Source organism: Cryptomeria japonica, chromosome 7, assembly GCF_030272615.1.
Source record: "Cryptomeria japonica chromosome 7, Sugi_1.0, whole genome shotgun sequence".
In the NCBI taxonomy this organism is placed as follows: Eukaryota; Viridiplantae; Streptophyta; class Pinopsida; order Cupressales; family Cupressaceae; genus Cryptomeria; species Cryptomeria japonica.
In genome coordinates, this window is record NC_081411.1 from 153,570,600 (window position 1) to 153,589,181 (window position 18,582).

Below are 18,582 nucleotides of genomic sequence, written 5' to 3' on the forward strand. Positions count from 1 at the left end.
GTATCATAGCCCACTTAGCCAATCTCCCTGTAAGTGTTGCCTTGCTGAGAAGATATTTGAGTGAATCAATCTTAGCCACCAGTTTGATACAATGTGCTAGCATGTAATGTCTTAATTTTTGTGATGCAAAGACCAATGCTAGACAAGCTTTCTTAATGATAGTGTAGTTCATCTCATAGGACACCAACGTTCAACTAATATAATATATAGCTCTTTCCTTTTTATTCTCATCATGTTGAGCCAAAAGTGCCCCCAGTGATGTATCAGTAACTGATATGTAAAGAATCAAGGGTTTGTCTTGAATTGATGGTATTAAGATAGGTGGATTAGAAAGATATTCCTTGATCATCTTTGGGTGTTGTTCATGGTCTTTATCCCAGTTATATGTAACTCCTTTCCATAAAGCTTTTGTGAATGGTTGAGCTTTATCTATGAGCTGAGAAATGAAGCGTCTTATTGATTGGAGTCATCCTTGTAGAGCCCTCATTTGACTGACATTCTTTGGAGGTGGCATTTCCATTATAGCTTTAACTTTTTTGGGGTCCACTTCAATTCCTTTCACTAAAACAATGTATCCTAGGAGCTTGCCAATTGTAACTCCAAATGCACATTTCTTAGGATTTAGTCTGAGTTTAAATTTTTCCATCTTGTCTAAGATTGGACCCAATTCTGAGAGATGTGTTGACCTTTTCATAGATTTGAGTACGGTATCATCGACATAGTCCTCCATGTTTTTGTGCATTGTATCATGAAAGATCATTAAGTGGTGCCCGCATTCTTTAAGTTGAAGGGCATCACATTCTAGCAGAAAGTTCCCCACGCACAGGTGAATGTTGTTTTCTCTTGATCCTCAGGTGCAATTTTGATCAGATTATATTTGGAAAAACTATCCATCAGAGAGTACATTTCATAGCCAGTAGTCAAGTCCACTATCATGTCTATGTTAGGCAATAAAAAATCATCTTTTGGACATGATTTGTTTAAATCTCTAAAATTTGTGCAAACACGTATTGATTTGTCGAGTTTGGAAACAGGTACAATATTAGATATCCACTCAACATAATCAATTACTCTGATGTATCCTGCTTTTAGTAATTTTTCTAGCTTGGTCTTAACAAGTAATGCAACATGAGGATGCATTTTTTGGAGTTTTTGCTTGACAGGTTTAACTCTAGGAGTGATAGAAAGATGATGCATTATGAGGTCAAGATCCAGACCCGACATATTAGCATATGTCCATGCAAAATTGATCTTTTTCTCCGTGAAGAAATTAGCAAACAACTTCAGTTCTTCTGTTGATAAGGATTGAGCTACATGTATGGTATGCTAAGTTTCTTCTGTTCTGATGTTCATTAGTTGTGTAGGTTCAATCAGCACTGATGATTGCTCTTGAAAGTGATCATGCAAAATATCAAGTATCTCACCTTCAGGTGCCTCAGAGATGTTTTCACCGTTAGCTACATCCTTTATTTTTACTATTTTTGTTTCTGACACCGCCACAGTGTGGTTTTCTTTATCAAAACACTTATTTTTCTTTTTATGATTTTTGAGACTAAGATACTTCACATCTGCTTCTGTCATGTTCTCACTTTGTTCACTGGTGGGAGAGTTCATTTGTTCGACTGCATTAAGATAATAGGCTAATGTATAGTCATTGGCAAAGGTAGGGATATTCAAGGGTTGATCTTGGAGAGTACAATCAATAAGCTCAGGATGCATCAGGGATAAAGATTCGAGATATTCAAGGGAATTTATGGTATTATCATTGTAGACACCTAAAAATGTCTCATTAATTCTACACTAATTATTCATCTATTTAATTAAGTAATTCTTTAATTATTTGTTTAAACTAACTATTCCTTCTAATCATCACCCTTCAACACTTCTAACTATTCTATTTCTATTATCAAACCATTTTATTCAGTTAACCATATCTCAATTATTAATTAAATATCAATTATTTAATTAATTATGATATATTCCTTAAATAATCTTTATTATTTAATTAATTCAATCTCCTAAGTTTAAATAATTTTATTTAAATTATTTAAATTAATTAAATTATTCCTCCAAATCCCCAAATTATAATTTCAATTAATTCCATCTAATTTCATTTCATTTCTCACAAATTCGAATTTCACTTCATTTCATCTAATTTCATATTTCCAAATTCACATTTCCCCAAATCTGAATTTTAGTTAATTTCATGTGCATTTCAGCATTCGAATGACCAAATTCAAATCCAAATTGAAAATGAAAATCAAATTCAATTTCAAATTCCTACAACACATGCTAAATCAAAACTAATTGATCAAATCAGTTGTCTAATCAGTTAACTCGGTTAATTCATCAATCATCCTTTTTTTAATTCTCAATCACCTTTTTCTAACTAATCCATCTATTCAGTCTTTTAATCAATCAATTCAGTCATCTCCCCAATCTATTCAGTTCATTAATCAATCAAGTGAGTTGACTAATCCATCTATTCAGTTCACTCTTCAATCAATCCAGTTGACTCCTCAATCAATTCAGTTAACAAATCAATCAATTGAGTTCACTGATCAATCAATTTCAGTTATCTCCCAATCAACACTTGAGTTCTATTTCTGACCCCCTTTGTGTTGAAAATCTATAAATTCAACCTCTTTTCATCAATTCAAGCTAGCTTTTCTAGAATCATAGAATCACAGTCTTCAATATTGTTGCTTATCTTATGCAGGAAATCAAGTGCAATACCTGAGAGCCACCTACATCAACAACAATGGAGAAGAGTAATGGAAGCCTTGCTATGTCAATTGAGGGAGTCTTAGATAGATTATTTCAATTCAATTGATAATTAGCTTTATTTCATTGTTATTTAGGAGCAATAGTTAGATTTAGAGTTGTAATTCACTCTTTGATAATCTGATTTATGCAATTTATGCCTATTTACTGCCTGAGTACATTTGGTGAGCTTGACGTGAAACACTCTGACCTTTATTTTTTGTTTTGACATGTTTTGCAGATCTGTACGGACACAGGAAATTGGACATCGCAATTGCAGATGCAGAAATTCGCAATTGCTCATATCATATTGCAATTGCCCTGATATCATATCATAATTGATTAGACAGGATATCACAATTGCTTAAATAGATCACAATTGTTCTTAAGGATTGTAAATTCAAAAAAAATTGTGTCATTTTAACATTATTTTGTAATGCACATCTAACCCTGAAATTTTATTAAATTTTGGAAAATTTAATTTCTGCATATAAGATGTATCTAATCCAATGGCAGGAAAACTAACATTCTGAATTTCAGGTGCAAGAAAGGCAAAATAGAATAGGAGACAACAAAAGGCTTATTAGAGACTTCTAAAGGCTAAAAGGGAGCTCCGTGAGATCGAAGAAAGATAGGAGATCACTCAGTATCATAGAACTATCCATCGCTTTTTAACCAAATACAATTCTCTGACAAAATCGATGTGTTGGCTCGTGTAGTGTGAAACAATATCATTGCAGAATAACTCTTCTATCTTCAATTTTTCTATTAAAAGTTCGAAAAAAAAAAAAAATTCAAATTCAAAAAAAAAAAAAAGTCACAATTGCTATCACATCATATCGCAATTGATTAGTCATCATGTCTCAATTCTTTCATAGTAATTTGCAATTGATGCTTTACCATGTCACATTTGATATGATATCAATTCGCATTTGATTAGTAGGTTAGTTACATTTGATAGATTTAGTTTTTCACTTTCTGTTTTATTACAGTTCTAGTTTTTACCAGAATACCTCTCTATCTGTGAAAAGATAGAACTTTGTAACCTGAAAATTAGGCTGGATAGCCCACCATTTGTTGACTAACATTACTATTTTTCTGTAGGGATAGCTTAGAAACACTTCTTTTTGGTGCTTTAATAAAAGAACAAAACAACTTTCATCATTGCTATGCTGGTTAAAATGAACACCATGTCTATGTGGAGCAAAATCTCCACTAGAATAGAAAATCATTGCAATGAAGGGATAAAAAAAACCTTGTCTTTTGTGTCTTTGAAGGGATAGGTATTATGCTCTCCCCTTCAATGGGTGATCAAAAAACCAGACTCTCTTCTTTTATGCTTTCCCTTATTTTATGAAATTAAATCCTTTAGAAGGCATGCCCTCTTGAGTTGCCCTTAGGGTGCCATTAAGGTCGGTGAGAGGGGAACGACCTAAGTGGCCAATGGCTAAAGCCAAGTAATCCAAGCCACTATAATTAAATGCGTATGTGATGAAAATCATATGCAACGAGTGTTACATGTTATCACAACGACATTATGCCTCCCTTAGTGCCTATACGGTACGTTAAAATCTGTAGAGTATAACCTCTACAGACTGGGAGACCTCCCTCAACGGAGTGTAAAATGCTATTGATTGTGACCACTCGAACGGAACCCTGTCTAAACACCATAGGAATTAGAAGCCAAGCCGAGTCAGTAACCAGACACTTGTTTTATCATAGTGCAAGGGTGGGGAATAATCTGCCCCCAATACACTCACCATTAATCTCCCAGGATAACGGACCAATTGAGGAGCAATCTTCTTTGATCTAATTTTCGGAAAAGGCAAAAAAATGGGCGCACCCTAGGGTGTGACACGGCTGATTGAGCTGATGGAGCATCAAGATGTGGCTGTGATACTACTTGTGACCTTTTGACATTAGGAGAGTGTTTGATATCAAATTGCCCAAATACAATGAAAACAAAATGGGGTCTTGAAAAAGATTCCAACATTCATGGAAATCTGAAAAACTTTCCTAAACAATTGCTATATTCATGGTTTTATTCTTTTTTATGTGACTGCTATGCTCTTTGCTATACTTCAAAAAATTCAAAACATTGCAAGATTCAAATCCAAACAAAGTCAAAAGTTTCAATGTTCAACAAGATCAAAACTTCAACAAGAAAAACAAGTGCCAACAACAAAACCAACATCAAAACCAAGCCTTTTTGCACAAATTCAAAGATGATGAAAATGTTACTTTCAAGTGATCATAGGTCTTAGGTATTCAATTCATGTAGAAGTCCCATTAGAATCATCACACAAAGTCCTCACACAAGTCACTTCACCAAAGTACCTTAAGATTAGTGTCGCATCAGATTATAGGAATCATACCTAAGTCCATGGGTATTAGAGGAGATGGAGAATTCCCATTTGAACAACCAAATCTTGGACCAAACACTGACCAATTACAAATAATTGATGATTTAGATAACCTCGCTTTAGAATTAAGAGTCAATCATGCCCAATATGATATAGTTGAGGCTGTCATAGATGATGAAATCTGAAAGTCTGCTCACCTTGATGAGAAACTAAGGAAAAAGATACAAAGAGCAACTCAAAAAGAAGCCATTAGACAATTGGTAGAGAAAACCATAGCAACATTCCTCAAACCGTGTTAGAAAAAGAAAAAGTCTCCATCATCTTAGGTATCATTCATTCATTCTTAGAGTCTGCATCGTCTGCATAGAAATCTTCAATGCATGGGTCTAAAAGGAAATAATCAATTCTCATTTGAACAACTGAATCTTGGGGCAAACAACACTCAATTAGAAATAATTGATAGTTTAAATACCCTTGCTGAAGAATTAATAATTTATCAAAACCAATATGACATAGTCTAGGCTGTCATAGAGGAAGAAGTTTGAAAATCAGTACAGATAGACATAGACCTAGAAAATTGAATTAAAGAAGAGGAAAAATTTGAAGCTTTATGGCAATACGTTGAAAATCTCGTATCCGAATTTTGAAATCCTAGATAGCACGTCATCATCATAGATCACGTTTTCTGCATTTTAGGGTGTCATAGAAACATATTTAGTTGCATTTAACCAAGTCTTGCATACACATCTTAGAGGGTCAAGATCACTTCGAAGCAATATTCATGTCATTAACACATGCTCAAAAGGCACAAAATCAAATGGATCCTCACAACGACCCCTTGGTCAACCCAACATGGAATATGGATCTATTGACACAACAACAAACACAAGGTTATACACCCGTAACAATGTCAACAAACCTAAACAAGATGCCTTCCCTTGATGAAATATGACATAATTTAACAAAGGAAGAGCTTGAAGCATCCCAACAAGATCCCGCAACATTAATGATCCTCAACACTCATTAATTGTGATAGAGAGAGGTATCTTGCTCTCTTATTACAAAATAGGGCCAAACTACCACTAGGGGTAAATATTTCAACAATACTACCACAAGGTATGACATTAAGCCAGAATATACCTCAAATACCTGTTACAACGCAGACACAAGCAACAATTGCTACAACAACATAAGGTATATCTCAAAATGCAAATATGGCTACAATCTCTATACAGTCAACAGTGACACCACCAAGTGCTAATCTTACAACATGGGCAACACCAAATATGGCTACAACCTCAATACAATCAATAGTGACACCACCAATTGCCAATCTTACAACATGGGCAATGCCAAATATGACGCTACAAGCTCCAATGTCTCACACTACTACCTTGGCAAATATAACTCAACCAGCAGTTTCGGTTGGTTCCTCCTACAATAGTCAGAATGTGAATCCAAGGAAAACAAGCTTGGCTCATCCAAATGCTACTCCGTAATTTGCATACTTCACACCACTTGCTGGGACTTATGGTACACAATTACCTAGTTTGTCTACATTTCAACAAGCTCAAAGGTACTCAAATACTATTCCTTTCGTAGGGAACATTCATCAAGTCAACACACCAATATCCCAAACAATACTTTTGACTCGACAAATGGAGAACCTACAAAAGCAAATGGCTAATATATAAGTGGGGAATGATAAAAAGAGCTATACCATGGAAGATCTTTGTCCTTATCCTTTTGATAGAAAATTATACATGCCACCTTTTTCCCCACATTTTGAAACACCAAAATTTGACAAATATAGAGAGAAAGGAGATCCTCAAGATCATATAAGAGAATTCTTCATGGAATGCATTGAAGTAGCTCACAATGATACATACTTGATGAGATTATTTTTAAAAATCCTAGGAGGGAAAACACTAGAATGGTTTTCACACCTTCCACCAAAAATTACTTCATGGAGAGAATTAGCAAAGTTGTTTATATCCAACTTTGCCTTCAACATAGATAATCCAATCACATTAATGGATTTGTGTGCAATGAAACAAAAAGAAGGTGAGACTTTTTCTACATTCTTACAAAGATGGAGAGGCTTATATTGTAGATGCCTCAGTCACATCCTTGAAGTGGAACAAGTAGACATCTTTAATGAAAATCTTGTGCCTCCAATTAAATATCCATTACAAATGCAATTCCTAAATAATTTTAAAGACATAATAGAAAAAAGCATCAAATGTGAGAAAGGCCTATTAAAACAAGGGATATTGAAACACCAAAAGGATAGTGGGCCAACCACCAGCACATGCAATGAAAGATCAAAATTTTGGTCTAGAAACAAAAATATCACAAACGACGAAGTTGTTGATGCACATATTGTGAACAAAGCTCAACTAGCAATATCTTTAAAAGGGCCAACTGATAAGTACCAGTCTCAAACAAATGACACCAATGTGCTACAGTCAAATAATCTAAGGCCTCCAAAGATAAGCGCACCTAGAAGGAAATTCACACCCCTTGGAGAACCTATTGAATGAGCTCTAAAGAAGTTGATATAGAGAAATGCTATAACTTTCTCGGAAGCTAGGCCATACGAACCATGTCCATTTAAGCCTACTTGGTGGAATGATAACGACTTTTGCAAATATCACCGTAATAAGGGTCACAAGACAGCAACCTACTACAAATTGAAGAACCTCATCCAAGATCTCATAGATCAAGGTGAGATTACAGTGGATAATAAAGCACCAAATATAAATCATACCATTTTCAAAGATCCTTTTGTCAAACATGACAAGGGAAAGGCTTCCAGTTCTAATACACAAGACAATACTACCAATTATACCAATGTAGCATTTGACTATGCCATTAACATGCTAAGTGAAGGACATGAAATGGTAGTAACAATCACAGTAAATCCTAGAAGCAAAGATTGTATCATCATTACAAGAAGATCAAAAGTCACATTACAAGGAGTACCTCTGAACTAGTCTTTAATAACTAGCAACTATAATATGGTGGATCAATTGAAGAGAACTCCAGCCCAAATTTCATTATTTGAGTTGTTGCGCATATCACCAGCCCATAAAGTAGTCCTGGATAAAGACTTATAAGATTCGGTTGTTGCTAGGGACATTGATGAGAACACATTTCAATCAATGGTGGGAAACTTGTCAGCCTCAAAGGTCACATTCATTGAACAAGATGTTCCTGCAAACTGACTCATGCATAATTATCTATTTCACTTAGAGGCTTTCATTGAACGAAAAAAGGTTTGAAGAGTACTAATAGATGGTGGCACAAGCCTCAACATATGCACTCTACATTTGATCAAAGCTCTGGGATATTCTGAATATTATATTGACTCTACTAAGAGAACCAATATAAAAGCCTATGACGATGAGGAACGCCCTTCCAAAGGTATGGTGACTTTACCAGTACAAGTGGGACCGGCTACAACAAATATCGCCTTCCAAGTACTAGATAGAGAACTGGGGTACAATATGCTGTTAGGTCGCCCATGGATACATACAATGCAAGCAATACCATCAACTTTTCACCAATGTGTAAAGTTCCCATATAATGGTATAGAGATCACTGTCCATGGTGACCCGGACCCTTTCCAACATTGTAATCATTTAAGGGAAAGCTCAGACAATCAGGTACCAAACAATCAGGAAGCTCCTATTCACCTACAAATGGAATCATTATAAATTAAAGAAACAGAGAAAAATACACCAACTACATCTTCTTTGCATATTAAAGAAGTGGGTTGAGGAGAATATTCCATTTCAAGCACATCAGATGATAAACAATCATCATTTTCTCCAAGGTCCTTTGGGAAGCCTCAGAACAAAACAGTGAAGCAAGATAAAGGCAAAGAAATAGTAAAATATTCAGATTCTTGTTCCTTCATTAGATGGGGAGATCTACAAGAAGAATCTCTAAATGAAGATATTAATCACTAGATATATAAAGAGGAGGATGAAATGGTAGTACCCAAGATACCTCTACATCAATATGGAAATAGCTTCAAGATGTTACAAAAACACGGATATGATGGCACCACAGGATTAGGGCTACAAAAGCAAGGGATATTAGAACCTATTTTGCCAAATGAAAACCAAAAGAATCAAGGCTTGGGATATAAATATGTGCCACCAATAATAAAAGCTAGACAACGAACATTGGATATATTGAACAGGCCAAAGGTACCCTCGGATTTTATACCTATAAGCCAGATGGATTTCTTTCCACCTCAAAAAAGAAAGAAACTACCAACATCTCCTATCACAAAACCAAATGGTGAATACATGAGGCAACTTCTACAAGAACCTAATGTAGAGACAACCAGCAATACAGTACCTAAATCATCTACATAAGCAAGCATGGTAACAGATACAAGCTTAGCACCAACAGAAACCAAATCCTTGGTTATTATCAATACTTTTGCCAAGAGAAATGACTTTAGCACCTCCATTTGAATCAGATGAAGAAAGACTGCAAATAATAATACCATGCTTAAGAAGGGTATCCACAATACAAAGGAGGCCTACTCATTTACAACAAACTCAGTGACTAGAACAAGAGCAGATAAGTGATACATAATCAGGAGGTGAAACATAAACAGAAAGTGTCACACATTCTCATGACTATGAATTTCCATTTGACAATGAAGACAACTTGTCACCAATATATGATGAAGAAACAATAGATCATTATCAAGTATGCATGATATCTGGATCCTCTAAAATGACAAGAGACAAATACTTTCCCCTCATACATCCATGTCTGATTGACTGGGGGCAAGAAGGAGAGCCACAATTAGATTGGTTCCAAAATGATGAATCTATAGCAGAATTCTTGGGTGCAAGGGGTGGATTCCCTTATAATGATCACAAAGTTGGCTATGCAGTAGATCTAGATAGAACATCATATTTTGAAGAAGCAATCTCTTCTCTTAATCACAACAGTGATGATAAAGTTGAACACATAATAGCTGCCCTACCTATTGGTAAAAAACGGTCAACATTATTGGTAGAAGAAACTAAGGAAATCAACATCAGCGATGCTAAGAAGGTTCGTAACATTCACCTAGCAAAATCCCTTGATCCAGTGGAAAAAGAAAAATTTATCAAATTCTTTAAGCAAAGAACGATCAATTTTGCATGCTCTTATGCAGATATGCCTCGATTAGACCCGGAATTAGTCTTACATTACTTTCCTTTACTTCTAGGGGTAAAGCCATACAAACAAAAGCTCAGGAAAATGCACCCCCACATTGCCTTGTTAGTCAAAATTGAGTTACAAAAATTGTTAGATGTGGGTTTCATCAGACCTATAGACTATGTTGAATGGATTTCAAATCTAGTCCCGGTATCCAAGCATACTAGAGGTATCAAGATTTGCATCGACTCCGGAGATCTTAACAAGGCTTCTTCCAAAGATGACTTTTTGCTCCCTAATATAAACATCATATTAGACTTAACAACTAGAAATAAAATGTTATCACTCATGGATGGTTTTCCCAGTTTTAATCAAATCCAAATTGTGCCAGAAGATCAACCGAAGACAGCATTTACTTATCCATGGGGAACCTATTGCTGGAATGTGATGTCATTTGACCTTAAGAATGCAGGTGCCACTTATCAAAGAGAAATGACCACCTTGTTTCATGATATGATACACACAATAATGGAAGATTATGTAGATGACTTGCTAGAAAAATCCAAAACAAGGGATAGTCACCTAAACATATTGGCTAAGATCTTTGATAGACTTGAGCAATACAATGTAAGACTAAATCCAAAAAAATGTGTCTTCGGGGTAACCTCCGGTAAACTCTTAGGCTTCATTGTATCCAATCGTGGAATTGAGATAGATCCAGAGATATTGAAAGATATTTTAGACATGCCATCACCTACTACACTCAAACAACTCAGAAGTCTACAAGGGAGATTACAATCCATAAGGTGCTTCATAGCCCAATTGGCAGAAAAGTGCCAACCATTTCAACATCTTTTGAAGAAAGGTGTTACATTTAAATGGACACAACAATGCCAAGAGGCATTTGAAAAACTAAAAGAATATCTATTATCCACTCCAATATTGGTTCCAATAGTACATGGGAAACCATTACTACTATATATAGCTGCAACAAATTCTTCCTTAGGCGCTCTCCTAGGGTAGCATGATGAACAAGGAAAACAGAGAGCCATGTACTAAATTAGTAGAACACTCATTAGGTATTAAATCAACTACACACAGACAGAAAGAGCATGTCTGGCAGTATTCTTTGCATCACAAAAAATGAGACATTATATGTTGAGTCATAAAATACAACTGGTTGCACAATTTGATCCACTCAAATACCTGATGAATAGAGAAGCACTAACCGGAAGACTTGCAAAATGGGTCCTGATACTCAATGAATTTGATATTGAATACATTAGTAGAAAGGCTATAAAGGGACAAATCATAGCAGACCAACTTGCAGAAGCACCTTTACAAGACAAATATCCAATGGTAATAGATTTTCCAGATGAATCAGTATTTACAGTATCGACACAAACACAGTGGAAATTATTCTTTGATGGTTCACATACAAATCATGGAGTAGGAGCATGAATTTTGTTCATAACTCCTCAAGGAGATTCAATTCCCAAATCATTTAGGATTAGCTTTCCTTGCACCAACAACATTGTTGAGTATGAATCCCTGATGAAAAGACTACGCACTGCACTACAATGGAACATAAAAAATTTAAAGGTCTTTGGAGACTCACAACTCATCATTAATCAAGTCATTGATTATTACAATACACAAGATGATAAGTTACAACCGTAAAAACAATTGGTAGAAGAATACAAACAACACTTCACCAATATCACATTTGAGTAGATTCTTAGAGTGCAAAACAAGGTAGCAGATGCAATGGCAACAGTAGGATCTCTCTTGGATATGCCAAATGATGGAACTCACTTTGAATTTCAAGTAGAACAACTCATTGTCCCAGCTTATGAAATACCATCCACCAAATATGTTTGTATGATAGTAGGACCTAAGTCTCCATGGTATAGAGATATATACGCATATCTACATGATCAATATATACCTCCAGATCTTTCACGGAATCAAAGAAAGGCACTCATATGACAATCATCAAAACATGCAATCATTGAACACCTTACTCAGATGCCTTGATATGGAGGAGACACAAATCGCCTTAAAAGAAGTTCATGATGGAATATGTGGCACACATTCTTCGAGACCTTATCTAGCAAAAACACTATTACAAACAGGTTACTATTGGCCTACAATGGAAAAAGACGCTTACAAGTATGTCCAAAGATGCAAGCAATGCCAAATACATGTGAATCTCATTCATGCACCTGCTCAAGATCTTCAACCAATAACATCATCATGGCCATTTTCACAATGGGGATCAGATCTTGTAGGGAAAATAAATCCTACCTCTTCCAACAGACATAAGTTTATTCTCACCGCTACAAAATATTTCACAAAATGGTTTGAAGCAATCCCGATGATTTTCACAACAGGAAAACAAATAGAGAAATTTATCTTGAATTATATCATTTGCAGGTATGGGGTACCCATGTGCATCGTGACTGATAATGGATGACCCTTTAAAAATCAAGAAGTGAGCGAGCTTTGTGAATAATTTAAAATCCAGCAACGTTTTGTGACACCTTACTATCCCCAAAGCAATGGTCAAGCTGAAGCAACAAACAAAACTATTTTGAAAACCTTAAAGAAAGTTGTCAATGACAGTGGATGAGATTGGCATCTCCAACTAAATCCATCTTTATGGGATTATCAAACTAGTATATGTACAACAACTAGTACAACACCATTCTCTTTGGTTTATGGTACAGAAGCCATTTTACCTATCGAAGAAGAATTGCCATCCCTAAGAGTCTCTCTAAAAAACATCATCTCAGAAGAAAACCATAGAGTCGCACATTTGCAAGAATTAGAATTCCTAGATGAAAAATGACAAAGTGCTCTAAACCATTTACAAGGCTACCAAAACAGAATGAGAAGAAGCTACAACAAATGAGTCAACCCACGTTGCTTTGAAATAGGAGATATCGTTCTTAAATAAAATCAAAGAAACCTTGTTGAACGTGAAAAACCAGGAAAGTTTGAACCTAACTGGTTAGGTCCATTTGTCATAACGAAAGTAATTGGAAATGGCACTTATCATTTGCAAACAATGGAGGGAGATTCACTCCCTGATCCCACCAATAGTATGCACCTAAAATGATATTACATCTAAGGGTGGGTTCATTTCAATTCCAGTACTGCATTTTCATATTTCTTTACCGCATTGCATTATCTCTTCTCATATAGTTGCATCAATAAAACAGGATGATTGTTCGAGTCATTCACCTGTTTGCATTGAAAGGAATGAAGGTTGTCTCATTTCCTAGATACTTGTTCATGAAGTCTTTAGGAGGCCTTTAGTCATTCATCTTCAACATCACATTGAGATTACGTCTTATCCTTGGTTAGGTAGAGGTTTCCTTATCAAGTCTTGTTACAAAAATCTATCAATTGCTATATCTTACACATTAATCAAAAACTCTAAGTCATTACAGATACCTAGTTGATCATGTGGCTAGTGAAAAATCCAATATTCTGCTTCAGCACCGTTGTAGTTGTCATACCGAAGTAGTTTTCATTACTTACAAGTCAAGGAAAGAAAAAAGTTTTATGTCAATCTCAAGACAAAACAAAAAAAAAATGATATATTACTAAAATATCATGCATACAAGTGCGACAAAAAAGAGAAATCTTGACTATGGGAACATGCAAATAACTCCATCAGGGCTATGGACCCGTGCTGGCAATGGAGCAATATTTGAGAGATTACAGTGCATAACCTCATCGGAGCCCTAAAAGCTTGCTGGCAGTGAGGCTCTATCTAGGTTGCTTTTGAAGTTAGAATAACTCATGTAGCTAGCCACATAGGATTCCAAGGGTCTTTGATGGTTATAAGAGTCAAAATAAACTCATTTGCACACACATAGGCAAAAGAAAATCAAAATTTCAAGAATTGATGGAGAAGTTTTCCGTGCCTCCATTCATAAATCTTGGTTACATAGTGTGTTAGGTTGGATGGTCTAAGTCTTTTGAGAATGGATTGAACTCCTATCTCTGAAACGTTTCACACCTTTAATCTAATTAGTGCATTTCAGAATGAAAGACACACACACTTATCCTTGTTCGAATAGGAACTGCATTTTTTTCATGCATCCTGCATTAGCATAACTCAAATCAAAAATTCATTGTCTCCATCACATTATGCATACTTGGGGGCATATCTGAGAAAACTCAAAAAAATTGAAAAATAGTCCTGAAAATCCTAAACATTCAAAAAAATGATCCTGAAAAAGTCCTAAACATTCAAAAAAATGATCTTGAAAAACTCAAAAACATTCGAAAAACTATTCTAAAAAAATCCTAAACAATCGAAAAATGATCCTGAAAAAATCTTGAACATTAAAAAAAACGATTCTGAAAAAATCCTAAATTACTTGAAAAATGATCCTGAAAAAATAAAATATACTGGAGAAACGATTCTGAAAAAATCCTAAAAAAACAAAAAAAACGATTCTGAAAAAATCCTTAAAAAATCAATATCGATACACAAAAATCCAAAAACATTCAAATACCAATTTAAAACTTGCAATAAATTGTCTCACAAGAATCAAACACCCCAACAGATGTCCAACAAACACTTCGCACGAAATTAAATAAAGGATACAACTATCTTGTCAAAACGTCTACAATCACACTGATCAACTGTCTAATCTATCGATTTATCAAACTATCAACGTGATCAATATCTTGTCTTAAATAGAATTGGTACACTCGAAACCAGACAAATCAGTCTTATACGGGATCTAAAACTTCCAAAACCAGACATTATCAAAATCATACCAAACATATCAAAGAAAAGGAACAATCAGTCTAACTGTTGGGTTCTGTCTATTTTGGTTGACTCTTTTTATCAAATTGGTGAAGATCATTGCTTTTAGCTACTCAAGGATGTCCAAAAGTGACTAGAGGAGCCATGATGGGCATGATCCTTTTCTTTGTTTGTTATTTGTGGTTTGAACTGATGAAATTCTGGGGCAATTATTCTAGTGGGTATCTGTGATAGGAGCATTCAGCTTGTAAATGCCACACATACCTTGACCCCTAGTGTAATTCCCAAAATGGAGGGTTCATTCCTTGTCTGTTACGTGTTTGTTTCTTTGCAATGAGATATCTATACATCTTGGTTCCTCATACCCTAGTGTAATAAGCTCCATTGTTATATAATAAGGCTCAATGATGATAATGTATTGCACTACGAATAAAGCAATGAAGACTTTCTCATCAAAATTTCTATCATATCATCCATTATCACATCAAAATGTGGCTTACAAAGATTGATTCAGTTGATTGATTACTTTCTATCATTTTCTACATCTAACAATCAACAATTCTTCTAAGATCTTCAACATATATTTTGACACACAAAAATATATAAGCATCATCACATTGCATGTTCATTACCATTTCGTACTCATAATAAAGTTTTCATCAACCATTATGCATCACAACATAAAGCTACATCAAATCACTGCATAATATCACATTCATATTGCATTCATCATCACAATAAAACATGTTCACTATCAAAAGCTCATCAAGAACGCATATCATATATATCATATAGAAATGTGTCAAAATGCATCATATCTACAACATCAAAATCAATATCCAATCTCTCAACCTATATTGCCTCTATCAATAGGTGCATCTTGACTAGCTCCAGCCTGTCCCGACAGTGCTCTAGGTGGACCCATCACTCCCCCACTGCTATTTTGTCGAGAAGTAGATCAACTCGATCTTCTCCCCATGAAAGCACCAAAACTAGGTTCCCTCTGACCCTCAAGGATAGCTCTCTCATAAATGTGCCGATAATAAATAGCCTCCTGTGCTACAACAAAATATCTACCTACCTGGCTACGTCCCTCCATCACTGGCCCAAATAACTAACTATATGCATCCATAGTGATTTGAGACCGCCTAACTGCCTCATCCCTCTCCCACTGTAATAGATCTCTATCATGAGCTATTTGATCCCTCTTCATAGTCAAATCCTTCATCGCATGCCAATACCGATCCCTATCCTCCATCTATTGTTGCCGCAAAGTAGAAACCAAGTCCTCTAAATGCCTAACCTGATCTCTCAATCCCTCCTCATCTCCTTTATCCACACCTATAGACTTTGTATCCTTGGGCATCTCCACATCATAACCATTATCCTCACCCTCATCTCCATCACTGCTCGATGACCCTGATACTGACTCGTCACTATCATCAGAACTGCTCATGGATGCAGTCTCTCCACCAATATCCACATCCTCCCTATCACTATCCACCTACCCTGCAACCGTTACTATTAGATCTATACCTCCTCCACCCTTATCCTCTCCACCTCTCCCTCTAGGACCCCTACCATGTCTAATCTATTGAGCACCAATCAAAACTATAGGATCTGTCAAAGGTATAGACCTATGTTGTATCCACCATACACTATACTGCGTTCTGGACCTTGGATCGACTACACCAAGCCATCATTCCCACAAAATAGGAGAAAGAGCATCACACTCGGCAATAGCAACATGAGGTTGTATACAAGCGCCCCAATCACCAATGGCCAGGAAGATGCATATCAATAACCTTGTGACTACCAATGTCTCAACCAATAAGATATCTCTACTATCGACAAAAAGGAAGATGTTGAGCATCATCAGTCCAACCAGGACAAGTAAGATAAGGTCTCCTTGAGAAGTACTGTAAGATATCAATCTAATGACATCAATACAATATGTTACCCGATGCCCTATGCCTCACATCAACAGTATATCCATAAGCATATGGCTGCTCTGGCTCTAAATCTATATGTAACGCAGGATGGAAAATAGCTATGTGCTCCCAAGCCCATGTCTAAAGCAAAGTAATACCACATTCAACTAATTTCTGCTACAAGTAAACAGCCCCATGCATTTGATGATACAAAGTCACAAGAAGACAAGGACCCCAAGAAAACACACATCTGTCAATAATCATATCATGTATAACACGTCCCCATCATATAGGAAAACCATGGGCGCATCTATCAGGAATCAATAATCCAGCAACAGTACAAGCAAGCACAATGGTGAGATCTTCATAATCAAAATCATCCCAATGAATATCATAACGACCATGGATATGTAGATCTTTCTCCTCACACTTGAACAATGTACACAAAGCTGAAATATCATCATCACAATCAAAAGTAACTTGCCTACCAGATATCAAAATGTGTAAAATATGCCACACATCCTCAAGTGTGCTAGATGCCTCACCAGTCGGCAGATGAAAAGAACATGTCTTTGAATGCCACTGCTCAACTAAAGCAATAATCATAGCCCTATTGGCCGTAACCTCAGGCAAATGTCCTATATAATATAATCCAACCTGTCGTAACAAAGCGGTATCCTTTGCATCCAACTCATGACGTCGATCAAGACTATCTGGTCGTGTTTGCCTAGAAAGAAGTATTGGATAATGCACCTACATTTGGAAAATATAAAAATAAATCAACTACATCATCAAAACTATCAGGACGCATAAACTGGAAGAAGAAAGGCCTTTATTATCAACTGTGATTCAATAAAACATTAATTGTGAAGCGAAATAAGCAAATGCGACATATTTATGCCATATGTGAATCAAATGTATCAAATGCGACACGATATAAGCAAATGTGATCCAATACATTCAATTGTGATACAATTTTAACAATTGCGACATAAAACATCAAGTGTGAAGCGTTAGACTCAACTATGATAAAACAAAGTCAATTGTGGCAATATCGATACTCAATTGTGACATACATGAAAAATGACACACCAAAAAATGATTAAAAAGTTTTGCAAAATACAAAAAAAAAAAAAAAAACAAGCAGAAAATCAGGCAACTCACCATGCCACCAATGTCAGGAGGTCTCTGATAAGATCGCACTCGCTCGGATAAATGTAGCCTCGCTCTATGACCTACCATTTCACTCCAAAGACACCAGAAGCTCTAATCTCTCTAAAAAATTCTTTTAAAAAAAATGCAAATGAGCTCAAATCCATACCAATCCTCAATTTATAAGCTCAAAAATTAGGGTTTCTTAACATAAATGCCCGTGGACCCCTCCAGCTTCAACGCAGTTTTAGACATAGCAAACAAGATTGAAACTCTTTCAAAATTCATATTATCACTATCTAGCATATTTTCAAAAAATTGGTCTTTAATCCAAAATTTTCCGACCACTTTTTTTGAGGGGTATTATACCCTAGCATCACCAAGGCATACTGGGGTAGTTTTTCCTTTTATT